Here is a 19,304-nt window from a genome sequence, read left to right on the forward strand (position 1 = left end):
GCAAGACGTTAAAGGCCAGAGGAAAGAAGGGCGCCCTGACAGACCGTCATTTCCGCTGACCTCGAGTGTTAAGCGTTCAGTACCTCGGCCAAGGCTAGGGAGAAGACAGAGACTACGCAATCACAATTGGGGTTAAATTAAAAACAAAACGCGCTTCCCCGAGCCAGGTAGGAGTCGAACCTACAATCTTCTGATCCGTAGTCAGACGCGTTATCCATTGCGCCACTGGCCCTCGTGGGTCTGCGCATACCCCTATCCTTCCACAAAAGGGAGGTACTGTGCTTGCCCCCTCCCCACATTACACAGCTCTTTAGAAAATAATGCTACTCTTCATTTCGGAGCTGACTCTCAAGCCGCTTCATCTTCCAGTCCTATCTAGAAAGGAAGGCCCTGAAAAGTTGGCAGCAATTGCAAAGCAGGATTTGCCTTCATTTATTGGGGTTGGGGGGGTGGGGTCAATCGGTCAGGGGCTTACTTCCCCACACACTTCAGGAGCGCCACAGGGACTCTTCTCAAGCCTGCCAATAGGCTGCAGATATTTGCCCCCAGCCAATGCTGCACTTTGGGGGCAAGGGGCAGGTTTCAGGTGGCAAGACGGGCAGCAAAGGGTTAATGAGGCGTGCCCCAGCACTCACGCGCCTCCGAGAGGAACTGCAGACTCTCTTGCCCATTTTAGCAAAAGGGGACCGTCCACCCCTGATGGGGCTCGAACCCCTGCCCCTTCTGTTAGCATGGCCTGCGCCTTCCCCCCTAGGCTAGGGAGGCCATCCCCATGCAGATACCGTCCCGCACTACAGACCCGTCAGCCGCTTTGCCACTCTGCATTTTCAGACGGGAGGGAGTGAGGGAGTGAGGGAGGGAGGGAGGGAGGAAGGGAGGGGGGAGAGGGGAGCTCAAACGCCAGTAGGCAGGCAGCCTTGCTGTCTGCTGCCTACCGGAGCTGCTGTGTGCAGCGCCCACAAGCCTCTCAGCGCTTGCCTGTGTGCAGCAGCACCCTTCACACTTCCGCCTGTCGCCCCATGACAGGTGGGGGCGGGGGCTTGGGCACACGAGAGAGCCTGGGAGGGACAGCTCGCACTCCAACCAGTGATCCCAAAACCCACTCTCTCTGGCCCTAATCCTGTCTCTCTTTCTTTCCTTCTTTCCTTCCTTTCTTTCCCTCACTTGCTGTTTTTTCTTTCTTTCTTTCTTTCTTTCTTTCTTTCTTTCTTTCTTTCTTTCTTTCTTTCTTTCTTTCTTTCTTTCTTTCTTTCTTTCTTTCTTTCTTTCCTTGCTTCTTTCCTTGCTTCCTTTCTTTCTTTACCACTTACCTTGTGTCTTTCTTCCTTTCTTTCTCAGGCAGCCATCATTAGACAAGTCTTGGTATTGTGCTTTGCTTAGCCACTGCAAGCAATGACAGCTCAATACCAGAGCAGCGTAAAGCTTGATTTCTGCCACTGAAAGTGCATCTCGGTCATTTGCGTGGGACACCACCGGTCAAGCTTCTCAAGCATCCTGCCAGTGGTGGACCCATGGGGCACTGCTCTCAGGATCTCCATAACCTGCTTCTTGCTGACAGCCTCCCATATGGTCTAGCGGTTAGGATTCCTGGTTTTCACCCAGGCGGCCCGGGTTCGACCGGTATGGGAAGACTAGCCTTTTCTACATAGAACTCCCGATTCCGTTTCTGTTGCATTTACATTTTGAGAAAAGCCTGAATTTCCCCACATTGTTTCCCTTGGGGCCCCGGCGGCCCCATGCAGTCTGTCCGTGTTTCAGGCTCCCGATTCCTCAGTATGAGGGCTGGACTTGCAAGAAGAAGGGCCGACTACAAGCGGCTTGGGTATGAGGTGCATACCAATGTCTGCGGCTTTCATACCCGAGATCTCGTCTGCACCCACCTTTGAGGCGTGACGTGTCCCCCGCACCCCCCATCAAGAGAGCAACGGTGGGACCACATTTGGAAAACAGGCCGCCTTGCATTGAAACCGTTGCTGCAAGATGTTAAAGGCCAGAGGAAAGAAGGGCGCCCTGACAGACCGTCATTTCCGCTGACCTCGAGTGTTAAGCGTTCAGTACCTCGGCCAAGGCTAGGGAGAAGACAGAGACTACGCAATCACAATTGGGGTTAAATTAAAAACAAAACGCGCTTCCCCGAGCCAGGTAGGAGTCGAACCTACAATCTTCTGATCCGTAGTCAGACGCGTTATCCATTGCGCCACTGGCCCTCGTGGGTCTGCGCATACCCCTATCCTTCCACAAAAGGGAGGTGCTGTGCTTGCCCCCTCCCCACATTACACAGCTCTTTAGAAAATAATGCTACTCTTCATTTCGGAGCTGACTCTCAAGCCGCTTCATCTTCCAGTCCTATCTAGAAAGGAAGGCCCTGAAAAGTTGGCAGCAATTGCAAAGCAGGATTTGCCTTCATTTATTGGGGTTGGGGGGGTGGGGTCAATCGGTCAGGGGCTTACTTCCCCACACACTTCAGGAGCGCCACAGGGACTCTTCTCCAGCCTGCCAATAGGCTGCAGATATTTGCCCCCAGCCAATGCTGCACTTTGGGGGCAAGGGGCAGGTTTCAGGTGGCAAGACGGGCAGCAAAGGGTTAATGAGGCGTGCCCCAGCACTCACGCGCCTCCGAGAGGAACTGCAGACTCTCTTGCCCATTTTAGCAAAAGGGGACCGTCCACCCCTGATGGGGCTCGAACCCCTGCCCCTTCTGTTAGCATGGCCTGCGCCTTCCCCCCTAGGCTAGGGAGGCCATCCCCATGCAGATACCGTCCCGCACTACAGACCCGTCAGCCGCTTTGCCACTCTGCATTTTCAGACGGGAGGGAGTGAGGGAGTGAGGGAGGGAGGGAGGGAGGAAGGGAGGGGGGAGAGGGGAGCTCAAACGCCAGTAGGCAGGCAGCCTTGCTGTCTGCTGCCTACCGGAGCTGCTGTGTGCAGCGCCCACAAGCCTCTCAGCGCTTGCCTGTGTGCAGCAGCACCCTTCACACTTCCGCCTGTCGCCCCATGACAGGTGGGGGCGGGGGCTTGGGCACACGAGAGAGCCTGGGAGGGACAGCTCGCACTCCAACCAGTGATCCCAAAACCCACTCTCTCTGGCCCTAATCCTGTCTCTCTTTCTTTCCTTCTTTCCTTCCTTTCTTTCCCTCACTTGCTGTTTTTTCTTTCTTTCTTTCTTTCTTTCTTTCTTTCTTTCTTTCTTTCTTTCTTTCTTTCTTTCTTTCTTTCTTTCTTTCTTTCTTTCTTTCTTTCTTTCTTTCTTTCTTTCTTTCTTTCTTTCTTTCTTTCCTTGCTTCTTTCCTTGCTTCCTTTCTTTCTTTACCACTTACCTTTTGTCTTTCTTCCTTTCTTTCTCAGGCAGCCATCATTAGACAAGTCTTGGTATTGTGCTTTGCTTAGCCACTGCAAGCAATGACAGCTCAATACCAGAGCAGCGTAAAGCTTGATTTCTGCCACTGAAAGTGCATCTCGGTCATTTGCGTCGGACACCACCGGTCAAGCTTCTCAAGCATCCTGCCAGTGGTGGACCCATGGGGCACTGCTCTCAGGATCTCCATAACCTGCTTCTTGCTGACAGCCTCCCATATGGTCTAGCGGTTAGGATTCCTGGTTTTCACCCAGGCGGCCCGGGTTCGACTCCCGGTATGGGAAGACTAGCCTTTTCTACATAGAACTCCCGATTCCGTTTCTGTTGCATTTACATTTTGAGAAAAGCCTGAATTTCCCCACATTGTTTCCCTTGGGGCCCCGGCGGCCCCATGCAGTCTGTCCGTGTTTCAGGCTCCCGATTCCTCAGTATGAGGGCTGGACTTGCAAGAAGAAGGGCCGACTACAAGCGGCTTGGGTATGAGGTGCATACCAATGTCTGCGGCTTTCATACCCGAGATCTCGTCTGCACCCACCTTTGAGGCGTGACGTGTCCCCCGCACCCCCCGTCAAGAGAGCAACGGTGGGACCACATTTGGAAAACAGGCCGCCTTGCATTGAAACCGTTGCTGCAAGACGTTAAAGGCCAGAGGAAAGAAGGGCGCCCTGACAGACCGTCATTTCCGCTGACCTCGAGTGTTAAGCGTTCAGTACCTCGGCCAAGGCTAGGGAGAAGACAGAGACTACGCAATCACAATTGGGGTTAAATTAAAAACAAAACGCGCTTCCCCGAGCCAGGTAGGAGTCGAACCTACAATCTTCTGATCCGTAGTCAGACGCGTTATCCATTGCGCCACTGGCCCTCGTGGGTCTGCGCATACCCCTATCCTTCCACAAAAGGGAGGTGCTGTGCTTGCCCCCTCCCCACATTACACAGCTCTTTAGAAAATAATGCTACTCTTCATTTCGGAGCTGACTCTCAAGCCGCTTCATCTTCCAGTCCTATCTAGAAAGGAAGGCCCTGAAAAGTTGGCAGCAATTGCAAAGCAGGATTTGCCTTCATTTATTGGGGTTGGGGGGGTGGGGTCAATCGGTCAGGGGCTTACTTCCCCACACACTTCAGGAGCGCCACAGGGACTCTTCTCCAGCCTGCCAATAGGCTGCAGATATTTGCCCCCAGCCAATGCTGCACTTTGGGGGCAAGGGGCAGGTTTCAGGTGGCAAGACGGGCAGCAAAGGGTTAATGAGGCGTGCCCCAGCACTCACGCGCCTCCGAGAGGAACTGCAGACTCTCTTGCCCATTTTAGCAAAAGGGGACCGTCCATCCCTGATAGGGCTCGAACCGCTGCCCTTGGTTCTTGCGTGTTCTCTCAAGCTAGTCATTTTTAGATTGGTCTTGGTATTGTGCTTTGCTTAGCCACTGTAAGCAATGACAGCTCAATACCAGAGCAGCGTAAAGCTTGATTTCTGCCACTGAAAGTGCATCTCGGTCATTTGCGTGGGACACCACCGGTCAAGCTTCTCAAGCATCCTGCCAGTGGTGGACCCATGGGGCACTGCTCTCAGGATCTCCATAACCTGCTCTTGCTGACAGCCTCCCATATGGTCTAGCGGTTAGGATTCCTGGTTTTCACCCAGGCGGCCCGGGTTCGACTCCCGGTATGGGAAGACTAGCCTTTTCTACATAGAACTCCCGATTCCGTTTCTGTTGCATTTACATTTTGAGAAAAGCCTGAATTTCCCCACATTGTTTCCCTTGGGGCCCCGGCGGCCCCATGCAGTCTGTCCGTGTTTCAGGCTCCCGATTCCTCAGTATGAGGGCTGGACTTGCAAGAAGAAGGGCCGACTACAAGCGGCTTGGGTATGAGGTGCATACCAATGTCTGCGGCTTTCATACCCGAGATCTCGTCTGCACCCACCTTTGAGGCGTGACGTGTCCCCCGCACCCCCCGTCAAGAGAGCAACGGTGGGACCACATTTGGAAAACAGGCCGCCTTGCATTGAAACCGTTGCTGCAAGACGTTAAAGGCCAGAGGAAAGAAGGGCGCCCTGACAGACCGTCATTTCCGCTGACCTCGAGTGTTAAGCGTTCAGTACCTCGGCCAAGGCTAGGGAGAAGACAGAGACTACGCAATCACAATTGGGGTTAAATTAAAAACAAAACGCGCTTCCCCGAGCCAGGTAGGAGTCGAACCTACAATCTTCTGATCCGTAGTCAGACGCGTTATCCATTGCGCCACTGGCCCTCGTGGGTCTGCGCATACCCCTATCCTTCCACAAAAGGGAGGTACTGTGCTTGCCCCCTCCCCACATTACACAGCTCTTTAGAAAATAATGCTACTCTTCATTTCGGAGCTGACTCTCAAGCCGCTTCATCTTCCAGTCCTATCTAGAAAGGAAGGCCCTGAAAAGTTGGCAGCAATTGCAAAGCAGGATTTGCCTTCATTTATTGGGGTTGGGGGGGTGGGGTCAATTGGTCAGGGGCTTACTTCCCCACACACTTCAGGAGCGCCACAGGGACTCTTCTCAAGCCTGCCAATAGGCTGCAGATATTTGCCCCCAGCCAATGCTGCACTTTGGGGGCAAGGGGCAGGTTTCAGGTGGCAAGACGGGCAGCAAAGGGTTAATGAGGCGTGCCCCAGCACTCACGCGCCTCCGAGAGGAACTGCAGACTCTCTTGCCCATTTTAGCAAAAGGGGACCGTCCACCCCTGATGGGGCTCGAACCCCTGCCCCTTCTGTTAGCATGGCCTGCGCCTTCCCCCCTAGGCTAGGGAGGCCATCCCCATGCAGATACCGTCCCGCACTACAGACCCGTCAGCCGCTTTGCCACTCTGCATTTTCAGACGGGAGGGAGTGAGGGAGTGAGGGAGGGAGGGAGGGAGGAAGGGAGGGGGGAGAGGGGAGCTCAAACGCCAGTAGGCAGGCAGCCTTGCTGTCTGCTGCCTACCGGAGCTGCTGTGTGCAGCGCCCACAAGCCTCTCAGCGCTTGCCTGTGTGCAGCAGCACCCTTCACACTTCCGCCTGTCGCCCCATGACAGGTGGGGGCGGGGGCTTGGGCACACGAGAGAGCCTGGGAGGGACAGCTCGCACTCCAACCAGTGATCCCAAAACCCACTCTCTCTGGCCCTAATCCTGTCTCTCTTTCTTTCCTTCTTTCCTTCCTTTCTTTCCCTCACTTGCTGTTTTTTCTTTCTTTCTTTCTTTCTTTCTTTCTTTCTTTCTTTCTTTCTTTCTTTCTTTCTTTCTTTCTTTCTTTCTTTCTTTCTTTCTTTCTTTCTTTCTTTCTTTCCTTGCTTCTTTCCTTGCTTCCTTTCTTTCTTTACCACTTACCTTTTGTCTTTCTTCCTTTCTTTCTCAGGCAGCCATCATTAGACAAGTCTTGGTATTGTGCTTTGCTTAGCCACTGCAAGCAATGACAGCTCAATACCAGAGCAGCGTAAAGCTTGATTTCTGCCACTGAAAGTGCATCTCGGTCATTTGCGTGGGACACCACCGGTCAAGCTTCTCAAGCATCCTGCCAGTGGTGGACCCATGGGGCACTGCTCTCAGGATCTCCATAACCTGCTTCTTGCTGACAGCCTCCCATATGGTCTAGCGGTTAGGATTCCTGGTTTTCACCCAGGCGGCCCGGGTTCGACCGGTATGGGAAGACTAGCCTTTTCTACATAGAACTCCCGATTCCGTTTCTGTTGCATTTACATTTTGAGAAAAGCCTGAATTTCCCCACATTGTTTCCCTTGGGGCCCCGGCGGCCCCATGCAGTCTGTCCGTGTTTCAGGCTCCCGATTCCTCAGTATGAGGGCTGGACTTGCAAGAAGAAGGGCCGACTACAAGCGGCTTGGGTATGAGGTGCATACCAATGTCTGCGGCTTTCATACCCGAGATCTCGTCTGCACCCACCTTTGAGGCGTGACGTGTCCCCCGCACCCCCCATCAAGAGAGCAACGGTGGGACCACATTTGGAAAACAGGCCGCCTTGCATTGAAACCGTTGCTGCAAGACGTTAAAGGCCAGAGGAAAGAAGGGCGCCCTGACAGACCGTCATTTCCGCTGACCTCGAGTGTTAAGCGTTCAGTACCTCGGCCAAGGCTAGGGAGAAGACAGAGACTACGCAATCACAATTGGGGTTAAATTAAAAACAAAACGCGCTTCCCCGAGCCAGGTAGGAGTCGAACCTACAATCTTCTGATCCGTAGTCAGACGCGTTATCCATTGCGCCACTGGCCCTCGTGGGTCTGCGCATACCCCTATCCTTCCACAAAAGGGAGGTGCTGTGCTTGCCCCCTCCCCACATTACACAGCTCTTTAGAAAATAATGCTACTCTTCATTTCGGAGCTGACTCTCAAGCCGCTTCATCTTCCAGTCCTATCTAGAAAGGAAGGCCCTGAAAAGTTGGCAGCAATTGCAAAGCAGGATTTGCCTTCATTTATTGGGGTTGGGGGGGTGGGGTCAATCGGTCAGGGGCTTACTTCCCCACACACTTCAGGAGCGCCACAGGGACTCTTCTCCAGCCTGCCAATAGGCTGCAGATATTTGCCCCCAGCCAATGCTGCACTTTGGGGGCAAGGGGCAGGTTTCAGGTGGCAAGACGGGCAGCAAAGGGTTAATGAGGCGTGCCCCAGCACTCACGCGCCTCCGAGAGGAACTGCAGACTCTCTTGCCCATTTTAGCAAAAGGGGACCGTCCACCCCTGATGGGGCTCGAACCCCTGCCCCTTCTGTTAGCATGGCCTGCGCCTTCCCCCCTAGGCTAGGGAGGCCATCCCCATGCAGATACCGTCCCGCACTACAGACCCGTCAGCCGCTTTGCCACTCTGCATTTTCAGACGGGAGGGAGTGAGGGAGTGAGGGAGGGAGGGAGGGAGGAAGGGAGGGGGGAGAGGGGAGCTCAAACGCCAGTAGTCAGACGCGTTATCCATTGCGCCACTGGCCCTCGTGGGTCTGCGCATACCCCTATCCTTCCACAAAAGGGAGGTACTGTGCTTGCCCCCTCCCCACATTACACAGCTCTTTAGAAAATAATGCTACTCTTCATTTCGGAGCTGACTCTCAAGCCGCTTCATCTTCCAGTCCTATCTAGAAAGGAAGGCCCTGAAAAGTTGGCAGCAATTGCAAAGCAGGATTTGCCTTCATTTATTGGGGTTGGGGGGGTGGGGTCAATCGGTCAGGGGCTTACTTCCCCACACACTTCAGGAGCGCCACAGGGACTCTTCTCAAGCCTGCCAATAGGCTGCAGATATTTGCCCCCAGCCAATGCTGCACTTTGGGGGCAAGGGGCAGGTTTCAGGTGGCAAGACGGGCAGCAAAGGGTTAATGAGGCGTGCCCCAGCACTCACGCGCCTCCGAGAGGAACTGCAGACTCTCTTGCCCATTTTAGCAAAAGGGGACCGTCCACCCCTGATGGGGCTCGAACCCCTGCCCCTTCTGTTAGCATGGCCTGCGCCTTCCCCCCTAGGCTAGGGAGGCCATCCCCATGCAGATACCGTCCCGCACTACAGACCCGTCAGCCGCTTTGCCACTCTGCATTTTCAGACGGGAGGGAGTGAGGGAGTGAGGGAGGGAGGGAGGGAGGAAGGGAGGGGGGAGAGGGGAGCTCAAACGCCAGTAGGCAGGCAGCCTTGCTGTCTGCTGCCTACCGGAGCTGCTGTGTGCAGCGCCCACAAGCCTCTCAGCGCTTGCCTGTGTGCAGCAGCACCCTTCACACTTCCGCCTGTCGCCCCATGACAGGTGGGGGCGGGGGCTTGGGCACACGAGAGAGCCTGGGAGGGACAGCTCGCACTCCAACCAGTGATCCCAAAACCCACTCTCTCTGGCCCTAATCCTGTCTCTCTTTCTTTCCTTCTTTCCTTCCTTTCTTTCCCTCACTTGCTGTTTTTTCTTTCTTTCTTTCTTTCTTTCTTTCTCTCTTTCTTTCTTTCTTTCTTTCTTTCTTTCTTTTTTTCTTTCTTTCTTTCTTTCTTTCTTTCTTTCCTTGCTTCTTTCCTTGCTTCCTTTCTTTCTTTACCACTTACCTTTTGTCTTTCTTCCTTTCTTTCTCAGGCAGCCATCATTAGACAAGTCTTGGTATTGTGCTTTGCTTAGCCACTGCAAGCAATGACAGCTCAATACCAGAGCAGCGTAAAGCTTGATTTCTGCCACTGAAAGTGCATCTCGGTCATTTGCGTGGGACACCACCGGTCAAGCTTCTCAAGCATCCTGCCAGTGGTGGACCCATGGGGCACTGCTCTCAGGATCTCCATAACCTGCTTCTTGCTGACAGCCTCCCATATGGTCTAGCGGTTAGGATTCCTGGTTTTCACCCAGGCGGCCCGGGTTCGACCGGTATGGGAAGACTAGCCTTTTCTACATAGAACTCCCGATTCCGTTTCTGTTGCATTTACATTTTGAGAAAAGCCTGAATTTCCCCACATTGTTTCCCTTGGGGCCCCGGCGGCCCCATGCAGTCTGTCCGTGTTTCAGGCTCCCGATTCCTCAGTATGAGGGCTGGACTTGCAAGAAGAAGGGCCGACTACAAGCGGCTTGGGTATGAGGTGCATACCAATGTCTGCGGCTTTCATACCCGAGATCTCGTCTGCACCCACCTTTGAGGCGTGACGTGTCCCCCGCACCCCCCGTCAAGAGAGCAACGGTGGGACCACATTTGGAAAACAGGCCGCCTTGCATTGAAACCGTTGCTGCAAGACGTTAAAGGCCAGAGGAAAGAAGGGCGCCCTGACAGACCGTCATTTCCGCTGACCTCGAGTGTTAAGCGTTCAGTACCTCGGCCAAGGCTAGGGAGAAGACAGAGACTACGCAATCACAATTGGGGTTAAATTAAAAACAAAACGCGCTTCCCCGAGCCAGGTAGGAGTCGAACCTACAATCTTCTGATCCGTAGTCAGACGCGTTATCCATTGCGCCACTGGCCCTCGTGGGTCTGCGCATACCCCTATCCTTCCACAAAAGGGAGGTGCTGTGCTTGCCCCCTCCCCACATTACACAGCTCTTTAGAAAATAATGCTACTCTTCATTTCGGAGCTGACTCTCAAGCCGCTTCATCTTCCAGTCCTATCTAGAAAGGAAGGCCCTGAAAAGTTGGCAGCAATTGCAAAGCAGGATTTGCCTTCATTTATTGGGGTTGGGGGGGTGGGGTCAATCGGTCAGGGGCTTACTTCCCCACACACTTCAGGAGCGCCACAGGGACTCTTCTCCAGCCTGCCAATAGGCTGCAGATATTTGCCCCCAGCCAATGCTGCACTTTGGGGGCAAGGGGCAGGTTTCAGGTGGCAAGACGGGCAGCAAAGGGTTAATGAGGCGTGCCCCAGCACTCACGCGCCTCCGAGAGGAACTGCAGACTCTCTTGCCCATTTTAGCAAAAGGGGACCGTCCACCCCTGATGGGGCTCGAACCCCTGCCCCTTCTGTTAGCATGGCCTGCGCCTTCCCCCCTAGGCTAGGGAGGCCATCCCCATGCAGATACCGTCCCGCACTACAGACCCGTCAGCCGCTTTGCCACTCTGCATTTTCAGACGGGAGGGAGTGAGGGAGTGAGGGAGGGAGGGAGGGAGGAAGGGAGGGGGGAGAGGGGAGCTCAAACGCCAGTAGTCAGACGCGTTATCCATTGCGCCACTGGCCCTCGTGGGTCTGCGCATACCCCTATCCTTCCACAAAAGGGAGGTACTGTGCTTGCCCCCTCCCCACATTACACAGCTCTTTAGAAAATAATGCTACTCTTCATTTCGGAGCTGACTCTCAAGCCGCTTCATCTTCCAGTCCTATCTAGAAAGGAAGGCCCTGAAAAGTTGGCAGCAATTGCAAAGCAGGATTTGCCTTCATTTATTGGGGTTGGGGGGGTGGGGTCAATCGGTCAGGGGCTTACTTCCCCACACACTTCAGGAGCGCCACAGGGACTCTTCTCAAGCCTGCCAATAGGCTGCAGATATTTGCCCCCAGCCAATGCTGCACTTTGGGGGCAAGGGGCAGGTTTCAGGTGGCAAGACGGGCAGCAAAGGGTTAATGAGGCGTGCCCCAGCACTCACGCGCCTCCGAGAGGAACTGCAGACTCTCTTGCCCATTTTAGCAAAAGGGGACCGTCCACCCCTGATGGGGCTCGAACCCCTGCCCCTTCTGTTAGCATGGCCTGCGCCTTCCCCCCTAGGCTAGGGAGGCCATCCCCATGCAGATACCGTCCCGCACTACAGACCCGTCAGCCGCTTTGCCACTCTGCATTTTCAGACGGGAGGGAGTGAGGGAGTGAGGGAGGGAGGGAGGGAGGAAGGGAGGGGGGAGAGGGGAGCTCAAACGCCAGTAGGCAGGCAGCCTTGCTGTCTGCTGCCTACCGGAGCTGCTGTGTGCAGCGCCCACAAGCCTCTCAGCGCTTGCCTGTGTGCAGCAGCACCCTTCACACTTCCGCCTGTCGCCCCATGACAGGTGGGGGCGGGGGCTTGGGCACACGAGAGAGCCTGGGAGGGACAGCTCGCACTCCAACCAGTGATCCCAAAACCCACTCTCTCTGGCCCTAATCCTGTCTCTCTTTCTTTCCTTCTTTCCTTCCTTTCTTTCCCTCACTTGCTGTTTTTTCTTTCTTTCTTTCTTTCTTTCTTTCTTTCTTTCTTTCTTTCTTTCTTTCTTTCTTTCTTTCTTTCTTTCTTTCTTTCTTTCTTTCTTTCTTTCTTTCTTTCTTTCTTTCTTTCTTTCTTTCCTTGCTTCTTTCCTTGCTTCCTTTCTTTCTTTACCACTTACCTTTTGTCTTTCTTCCTTTCTTTCTCAGGCAGCCATCATTAGACAAGTCTTGGTATTGTGCTTTGCTTAGCCACTGCAAGCAATGACAGCTCAATACCAGAGCAGCGTAAAGCTTGATTTCTGCCACTGAAAGTGCATCTCGGTCATTTGCGTGGGACACCACCGGTCAAGCTTCTCAAGCATCCTGCCAGTGGTGGACCCATGGGGCACTGCTCTCAGGATCTCCATAACCTGCTTCTTGCTGACAGCCTCCCATATGGTCTAGCGGTTAGGATTCCTGGTTTTCACCCAGGCGGCCCGGGTTCGACCGGTATGGGAAGACTAGCCTTTTCTACATAGAACTCCCGATTCCGTTTCTGTTGCATTTACATTTTGAGAAAAGCCTGAATTTCCCCACATTGTTTCCCTTGGGGCCCCGGCGGCCCCATGCAGTCTGTCCGTGTTTCAGGCTCCCGATTCCTCAGTATGAGGGCTGGACTTGCAAGAAGAAGGGCCGACTACAAGCGGCTTGGGTATGAGGTGCATACCAATGTCTGCGGCTTTCATACCCGAGATCTCGTCTGCACCCACCTTTGAGGCGTGACGTGTCCCCCGCACCCCCAGTCAAGAGAGCAACGGTGGGACCACATTTGGAAAACAGGCCGCCTTGCATTGAAACCGTTGCTGCAAGACGTTAAAGGCCAGAGGAAAGAAGGGCGCCCTGACAGACCGTCATTTCCGCTGACCTCGAGTGTTAAGCGTTCAGTACCTCGGCCAAGGCTAGGGAGAAGACAGAGACTACGCAATCACAATTGGGGTTAAATTAAAAACAAAACGCGCTTCCCCGAGCCAGGTAGGAGTCGAACCTACAATCTTCTGATCCGTAGTCAGACGCGTTATCCATTGCGCCACTGGCCCTCGTGGGTCTGCGCATACCCCTATCCTTCCACAAAAGGGAGGTGCTGTGCTTGCCCCCTCCCCACATTACACAGCTCTTTAGAAAATAATGCTACTCTTCATTTCGGAGCTGACTCTCAAGCCGCTTCATCTTCCAGTCCTATCTAGAAAGGAAGGCCCTGAAAAGTTGGCAGCAATTGCAAAGCAGGATTTGCCTTCATTTATTGGGGTTGGGGGGGTGGGGTCAATCGGTCAGGGGCTTACTTCCCCACACACTTCAGGAGCGCCACAGGGACTCTTCTCCAGCCTGCCAATAGGCTGCAGATATTTGCCCCCAGCCAATGCTGCACTTTGGGGGCAAGGGGCAGGTTTCAGGTGGCAAGACGGGCAGCAAAGGGTTAATGAGGCGTGCCCCAGCACTCACGCGCCTCCGAGAGGAACTGCAGACTCTCTTGCCCATTTTAGCAAAAGGGGACCGTCCACCCCTGATGGGGCTCGAACCCCTGCCCCTTCTGTTAGCATGGCCTGCGCCTTCCCCCCTAGGCTAGGGAGGCCATCCCCATGCAGATACCGTCCCGCACTACAGACCCGTCAGCCGCTTTGCCACTCTGCATTTTCAGACGGGAGGGAGTGAGGGAGTGAGGGAGGGAGGGAGGGAGGAAGGGAGGGGGGAGAGGGGAGCTCAAACGCCAGTAGTCAGACGCGTTATCCATTGCGCCACTGGCCCTCGTGGGTCTGCGCATACCCCTATCCTTCCACAAAAGGGAGGTACTGTGCTTGCCCCCTCCCCACATTACACAGCTCTTTAGAAAATAATGCTACTCTTCATTTCGGAGCTGACTCTCAAGCCGCTTCATCTTCCAGTCCTATCTAGAAAGGAAGGCCCTGAAAAGTTGGCAGCAATTGCAAAGCAGGATTTGCCTTCATTTATTGGGGTTGGGGGGGTGGGGTCAATCGGTCAGGGGCTTACTTCCCCACACACTTCAGGAGCGCCACAGGGACTCTTCTCCAGCCTGCCAATAGGCTGCAGATATTTGCCCCCAGCCAATGCTGCACTTTGGGGGCAAGGGGCAGGTTTCAGGTGGCAAGACGGGCAGCAAAGGGTTAATGAGGCGTGCCCCAGCACTCACGCGCCTCCGAGAGGAACTGCAGACTCTCTTGCCCATTTTAGCAAAAGGGGACCGTCCACCCCTGATGGGGCTCGAACCCCTGCCCCTTCTGTTAGCATGGCCTGCGCCTTCCCCCCTAGGCTAGGGAGGCCATCCCCATGCAGATACCGTCCCGCACTACAGACCCGTCAGCCGCTTTGCCACTCTGCATTTTCAGACGGGAGGGAGTGAGGGAGTGAGGGAGGGAGGGAGGGAGGAAGGGAGGGGGGAGAGGGGAGCTCAAACGCCAGTAGTCAGACGCGTTATCCATTGCGCCACTGGCCCTCGTGGGTCTGCGCATACCCCTATCCTTCCACAAAAGGGAGGTACTGTGCTTGCCCCCTCCCCACATTACACAGCTCTTTAGAAAATAATGCTACTCTTCATTTCGGAGCTGACTCTCAAGCCGCTTCATCTTCCAGTCCTATCTAGAAAGGAAGGCCCTGAAAAGTTGGCAGCAATTGCAAAGCAGGATTTGCCTTCATTTATTGGGGTTGGGGGGGTGGGGTCAATCGGTCAGGGGCTTACTTCCCCACACACTTCAGGAGCGCCACAGGGACTCTTCTCAAGCCTGCCAATAGGCTGCAGATATTTGCCCCCAGCCAATGCTGCACTTTGGGGGCAAGGGGCAGGTTTCAGGTGGCAAGACGGGCAGCAAAGGGTTAATGAGGCGTGCCCCAGCACTCACGCGCCTCCGAGAGGAACTGCAGACTCTCTTGCCCATTTTAGCAAAAGGGGACCGTCCACCCCTGATGGGGCTCGAACCCCTGCCCCTTCTGTTAGCATGGCCTGCGCCTTCCCCCCTAGGCTAGGGAGGCCATCCCCATGCAGATACCGTCCCGCACTACAGACCCGTCAGCCGCTTTGCCACTCTGCATTTTCAGACGGGAGGGAGTGAGGGAGTGAGGGAGGGAGGGAGGGAGGAAGGGAGGGGGGAGAGGGGAGCTCAAACGCCAGTAGGCAGGCAGCCTTGCTGTCTGCTGCCTACCGGAGCTGCTGTGTGCAGCGCCCACAAGCCTCTCAGCGCTTGCCTGTGTGCAGCAGCACCCTTCACACTTCCGCCTGTCGCCCCATGACAGGTGGGGGCGGGGGCTTGGGCACACGAGAGAGCCTGGGAGGGACAGCTCGCACTCCAACCAGTGATCCCAAAACCCACTCTCTCTGGCCCTAATCCTGTCTCTCTTTCTTTCCTTCTTTCCTTCCTTTCTTTCCCTCACTTGCTGTTTTTTCTTTCTTTCTTTCTTTCTTTCTTTCTTTCTTTCTTTCTTTCTTTCTTTCTTTCTTTCTTTCTTTCTTTCTTTCTTTCTTTCTTTCTTTCTTTCCTTGCTTCTTTCCTTGCTTCCTTTCTTTCTTTACCACTTACCTTTTGTCTTTCTTCCTTTCTTTCTCAGGCAGCCATCATTAGACAAGTCTTGGTATTGTGCTTTGCTTAGCCACTGCAAGCAATGACAGCTCAATACCAGAGCAGCGTAAAGCTTGATTTCTGCCACTGAAAGTGCATCTCGGTCATTTGCGTCGGACACCACCGGTCAAGCTTCTCAAGCATCCTGCCAGTGGTGGACCCATGGGGCACTGCTCTCAGGATCTCCATAACCTGCTTCTTGCTGACAGCCTCCCATATGGTCTAGCGGTTAGGATTCCTGGTTTTCACCCAGGCGGCCCGGGTTCGACTCCCGGTATGGGAAGACTAGCCTTTTCTACATAGAACTCCCGATTCCGTTTCTGTTGCATTTACATTTTGAGAAAAGCCTGAATTTCCCCACATTGTTTCCCTTGGGGCCCCGGCGGCCCCATGCAGTCTGTCCGTGTTTCAGGCTCCCGATTCCTCAGTATGAGGGCTGGACTTGCAAGAAGAAGGGCCGACTACAAGCCGCTTGGGTATGAGGTGCATACCAATGTCTGCGGCTTTCATACCCGAGATCTCGTCTGCACCCACCTTTGAGGCGTGACGTGTCCCCCGCACCCCCCGTCAAGAGAGCAACGGTGGGACCACATTTGGAAAACAGGCCGCCTTGCATTGAAACCGTTGCTGCAAGACGTTAAAGGCCAGAGGAAAGAAGGGCGCCCTGACAGACCGTCATTTCCGCTGACCTCGAGTGTTAAGCGTTCAGTACCTCGGCCAAGGCTAGGGAGAAGACAGAGACTACGCAATCACAATTGGGGTTAAATTAAAAACAAAACGCGCTTCCCCGAGCCAGGTAGGAGTCGAACCTACAATCTTCTGATCCGTAGTCAGACGCGTTATCCATTGCGCCACTGGCCCTCGTGGGTCTGCGCATACCCCTATCCTTCCACAAAAGGGAGGTGCTGTGCTTGCCCCCTCCCCACATTACACAGCTCTTTAGAAAATAATGCTACTCTTCATTTCGGAGCTGACTCTCAAGCCGCTTCATCTTCCAGTCCTATCTAGAAAGGAAGGCCCTGAAAAGTTGGCAGCAATTGCAAAGCAGGATTTGCCTTCATTTATTGGGGTTGGGGGGGTGGGGTCAATCGGTCAGGGGCTTACTTCCCCACACACTTCAGGAGCGCCACAGGGACTCTTCTCCAGCCTGCCAATAGGCTGCAGATATTTGCCCCCAGCCAATGCTGCACTTTGGGGGCAAGGGGCAGGTTTCAGGTGGCAAGACGGGCAGCAAAGGGTTAATGAGGCGTGCCCCAGCACTCACGCGCCTCCGAGAGGAACTGCAGACTCTCTTGCCCATTTTAGCAAAAGGGGACCGTCCATCCCTGATAGGGCTCGAACCGCTGCCCTTGGTTCTTGCGTGTTCTCTCAAGCTAGTCATTTTTAGATTGGTCTTGGTATTGTGCTTTGCTTAGCCACTGTAAGCAATGACAGCTCAATACCAGAGCAGCGTAAAGCTTGATTTCTGCCACTGAAAGTGCATCTCGGTCATTTGCGTGGGACACCACCGGTCAAGCTTCTCAAGCATCCTGCCAGTGGTGGACCCATGGGGCACTGCTCTCAGGATCTCCATAACCTGCTTCTTGCTGACAGCCTCCCATATGGTCTAGCGGTTAGGATTCCTGGTTTTCACCCAGGCGGCCCGGGTTCGACTCCCGGTATGGGAAGACTAGCCTTTTCTACATAGAACTCCCGATTCCGTTTCTGTTGCATTTACATTTTGAGAAAAGCCTGAATTTCCCCACATTGTTTCCCTTGGGGCCCCGGCGGCCCCATGCAGTCTGTCCGTGTTTCAGGCTCCCGATTCCTCAGTATGAGGGCTGGACTTGCAAGAAGAAGGGCCGACTACAAGCGGCTTGGGTATGAGGTGCATACCAATGTCTGCGGCTTTCATACCCGAGATCTCGTCTGCACCCACCTTTGAGGCGTGACGTGTCCCCCGCACCCCCCGTCAAGAGAGCAACGGTGGGACCACATTTGGAAAACAGGCCGCCTTGCATTGAAACCGTTGCTGCAAGACGTTAAAGGCCAGAGGAAAGAAGGGCGCCCTGACAGACCGTCATTTCCGCTGACCTCGAGTGTTAAGCGTTCAGTACCTCGGCCAAGGCTAGGGAGAAGACAGAGACTACGCAATCACAATTGGGGTTAAATTAAAAACAAAACGCGCTTCCCCGAGCCAGGTAGGAGTCGAACCTACAATCTTCTGATCCGTAGTCAGACGCGTTATCCATTGCGCCACTGGCCCTCGTGGGTCTGCGCATACCCCTATCCTTCCACAAAAGGGAGGTACTGTGCTTGCCCCCTCCCCACATTACACAGCTCTTTAGAAAATAATGCTACTCTTCATTTCGGAGCTGACTCTCAAGCCGCTTCATCTTCCAGTCCTATCTAGAAAGGAAGGCCCTGAAAAGTTGGCAGCAATTGCAAAGCAGGATTTGCCTTCATTTATTGGGGTTGGGGGGGTGGGGTCAATCGGTCAGGGGCTTACTTCCCCACACACTTCAGGAGCGCCACAGGGACTCTTCTCAAGCCTGCCAATAGGCTGCAGATATTTGCCCCCAGCCAATGCTGCACTTTGGGGGCAAGGGGCAGGTTTCAGGTGGCAAGACGGGCAGCAAAGGGTTAATGAGGCGTGCCCCAGCACTCACGCGCCTCCGAGAGGAACTGCAGACTCTCTTGCCCATTTTAGCAAAAGGGGACCGTCCACCCCTGATGGGGCTCGAACCCCTGCCCCTTCTGTTAGCATGGCCTGCGCCTTCCCCCCTAGGCTAGGGAGGCCATCCCCATGCAGATACCGTCCCGCACTACAGACCCGTCAGCCGCTTTGCCACTCTGCATTTTCAGACGGGAGGGAGTGAGGGAGTGAGGGAGGGAGGGAGGGAGGAAGGGAGGGGGGAGAGGGGAGCTCAAACGCCAGTAGTCAGACGCGTTATCCATTGCGCCACTGGCCCTCGTGGGTCTGCGCATACCCCTATCCTTCCACAAAAGGGAGGTACTGTGCTTGCCCCCTCCCCACATTACACAGCTCTTTAGAAAATAATGCTACTCTTCATTTCGGAGCTGACTCTCAAGCCGCTTCATCTTCCAGTCCTATCTAGAAAGGAAGGCCCTGAAAAGTTGGCAGCAATTGCAAAGCAGGATTTGCCTTCATTTATTGGGGTTGGGGGGGTGGGGTCAATCGGTCAGGGGCTTACTTCCCCACACACTTCAGGAGCGCCACAGGGACTCTTCTCAAGCCTGCCAATAGGCTGCAGATATTTGCCCCCAGCCAATGCTGCACTTTGGGGGCAAGGGGCAGGTTTCAGGTGGCAAGACGGGCAGCAAAGGGTTAATGAGGCGTGCCCCAGCACTCACGCGCCTCCGAGAGGAACTGCAGACTCTCTTGCCCATTTTAGCAAAAGGGGACCGTCCACCCCTGATGGGGCTCGAACCCCTGCCCCTTCTGTTAGCATGGCCTGCGCCTTCCCCCCTAGGCTAGGGAGGCCATCCCCATGCAGATACCGTCCCGCACTACAGACCCGTCAGCCGCTTTGCCACTCTGCATTTTCAGACGGGAGGGAGTGAGGGAGTGAGGGAGGGAGGGAGGGAGGAAGGGAGGGGGGAGAGGGGAGCTCAAACGCCAGTAGGCAGGCAGCCTTGCTGTCTGCTGCCTACCGGAGCTGCTGTGTGCAGCGCCCACAAGCCTCTCAGCGCTTGCCTGTGTGCAGCAGCACCCTTCACACTTCCGCCTGTCGCCCCATGACAGGTGGGGGCGGGGGCTTGGGCACACGAGAGAGCCTGGGAGGGACAGCTCGCACTCCAA

At 54.6% G+C, this 19,304-nt stretch overlaps 13 non-coding genes across 13 annotated transcripts; 4 read left to right on the forward strand and 9 right to left on the reverse strand.

Moving 5' to 3' along the window:
• Positions 1-159: 159 nt before the first annotated feature.
• On the reverse strand, positions 160-232 carry TRNAR-ACG (transfer RNA arginine (anticodon ACG)). Its single transcript has one exon. It is a non-coding gene; the product is annotated as a tRNA-Arg (tRNA).
• Positions 233-2,134: 1,902 nt separating this feature from the next.
• On the reverse strand, positions 2,135-2,207 carry TRNAR-ACG (transfer RNA arginine (anticodon ACG)). Its single transcript has one exon. It is a non-coding gene; the product is annotated as a tRNA-Arg (tRNA).
• Positions 2,208-3,567: 1,360 nt separating this feature from the next.
• TRNAE-UUC (transfer RNA glutamic acid (anticodon UUC)) lies at positions 3,568-3,639 on the forward strand. Its single transcript has one exon. It is a non-coding gene; the product is annotated as a tRNA-Glu (tRNA).
• Positions 3,640-4,144: 505 nt separating this feature from the next.
• TRNAR-ACG (transfer RNA arginine (anticodon ACG)) lies at positions 4,145-4,217 on the reverse strand. Its single transcript has one exon. It is a non-coding gene; the product is annotated as a tRNA-Arg (tRNA).
• Positions 4,218-4,950: 733 nt separating this feature from the next.
• Positions 4,951-5,022, forward strand: TRNAE-UUC (transfer RNA glutamic acid (anticodon UUC)). The gene has a single exon. It is a non-coding gene; the product is annotated as a tRNA-Glu (tRNA).
• A 505-nt stretch (positions 5,023-5,527) lies between these two features.
• On the reverse strand, positions 5,528-5,600 carry TRNAR-ACG (transfer RNA arginine (anticodon ACG)). The gene has a single exon. It is a non-coding gene; the product is annotated as a tRNA-Arg (tRNA).
• Positions 5,601-7,510: 1,910 nt separating this feature from the next.
• On the reverse strand, positions 7,511-7,583 carry TRNAR-ACG (transfer RNA arginine (anticodon ACG)). Its single transcript has one exon. It is a non-coding gene; the product is annotated as a tRNA-Arg (tRNA).
• Positions 7,584-10,191: 2,608 nt separating this feature from the next.
• On the reverse strand, positions 10,192-10,264 carry TRNAR-ACG (transfer RNA arginine (anticodon ACG)). The gene has a single exon. It is a non-coding gene; the product is annotated as a tRNA-Arg (tRNA).
• A 2,636-nt stretch (positions 10,265-12,900) lies between these two features.
• Positions 12,901-12,973, reverse strand: TRNAR-ACG (transfer RNA arginine (anticodon ACG)). The gene has a single exon. It is a non-coding gene; the product is annotated as a tRNA-Arg (tRNA).
• A 2,740-nt stretch (positions 12,974-15,713) lies between these two features.
• Positions 15,714-15,785, forward strand: TRNAE-UUC (transfer RNA glutamic acid (anticodon UUC)). Its single transcript has one exon. It is a non-coding gene; the product is annotated as a tRNA-Glu (tRNA).
• Positions 15,786-16,290: 505 nt separating this feature from the next.
• On the reverse strand, positions 16,291-16,363 carry TRNAR-ACG (transfer RNA arginine (anticodon ACG)). The gene has a single exon. It is a non-coding gene; the product is annotated as a tRNA-Arg (tRNA).
• Positions 16,364-17,097: 734 nt separating this feature from the next.
• TRNAE-UUC (transfer RNA glutamic acid (anticodon UUC)) lies at positions 17,098-17,169 on the forward strand. Its single transcript has one exon. It is a non-coding gene; the product is annotated as a tRNA-Glu (tRNA).
• A 505-nt stretch (positions 17,170-17,674) lies between these two features.
• TRNAR-ACG (transfer RNA arginine (anticodon ACG)) lies at positions 17,675-17,747 on the reverse strand. The gene has a single exon. It is a non-coding gene; the product is annotated as a tRNA-Arg (tRNA).
• Positions 17,748-19,304: the final 1,557 nt, after the last annotated feature.

The sequence above is a fragment of the Ambystoma mexicanum genome, unplaced genomic scaffold (genome assembly GCF_040938575.1).
Source record: "Ambystoma mexicanum isolate Mex_15411 unplaced genomic scaffold, UKY_AmexF1_1 Mex_scaf152, whole genome shotgun sequence".
NCBI classification, from domain to species: Eukaryota; Metazoa; Chordata; class Amphibia; order Caudata; family Ambystomatidae; genus Ambystoma; species Ambystoma mexicanum.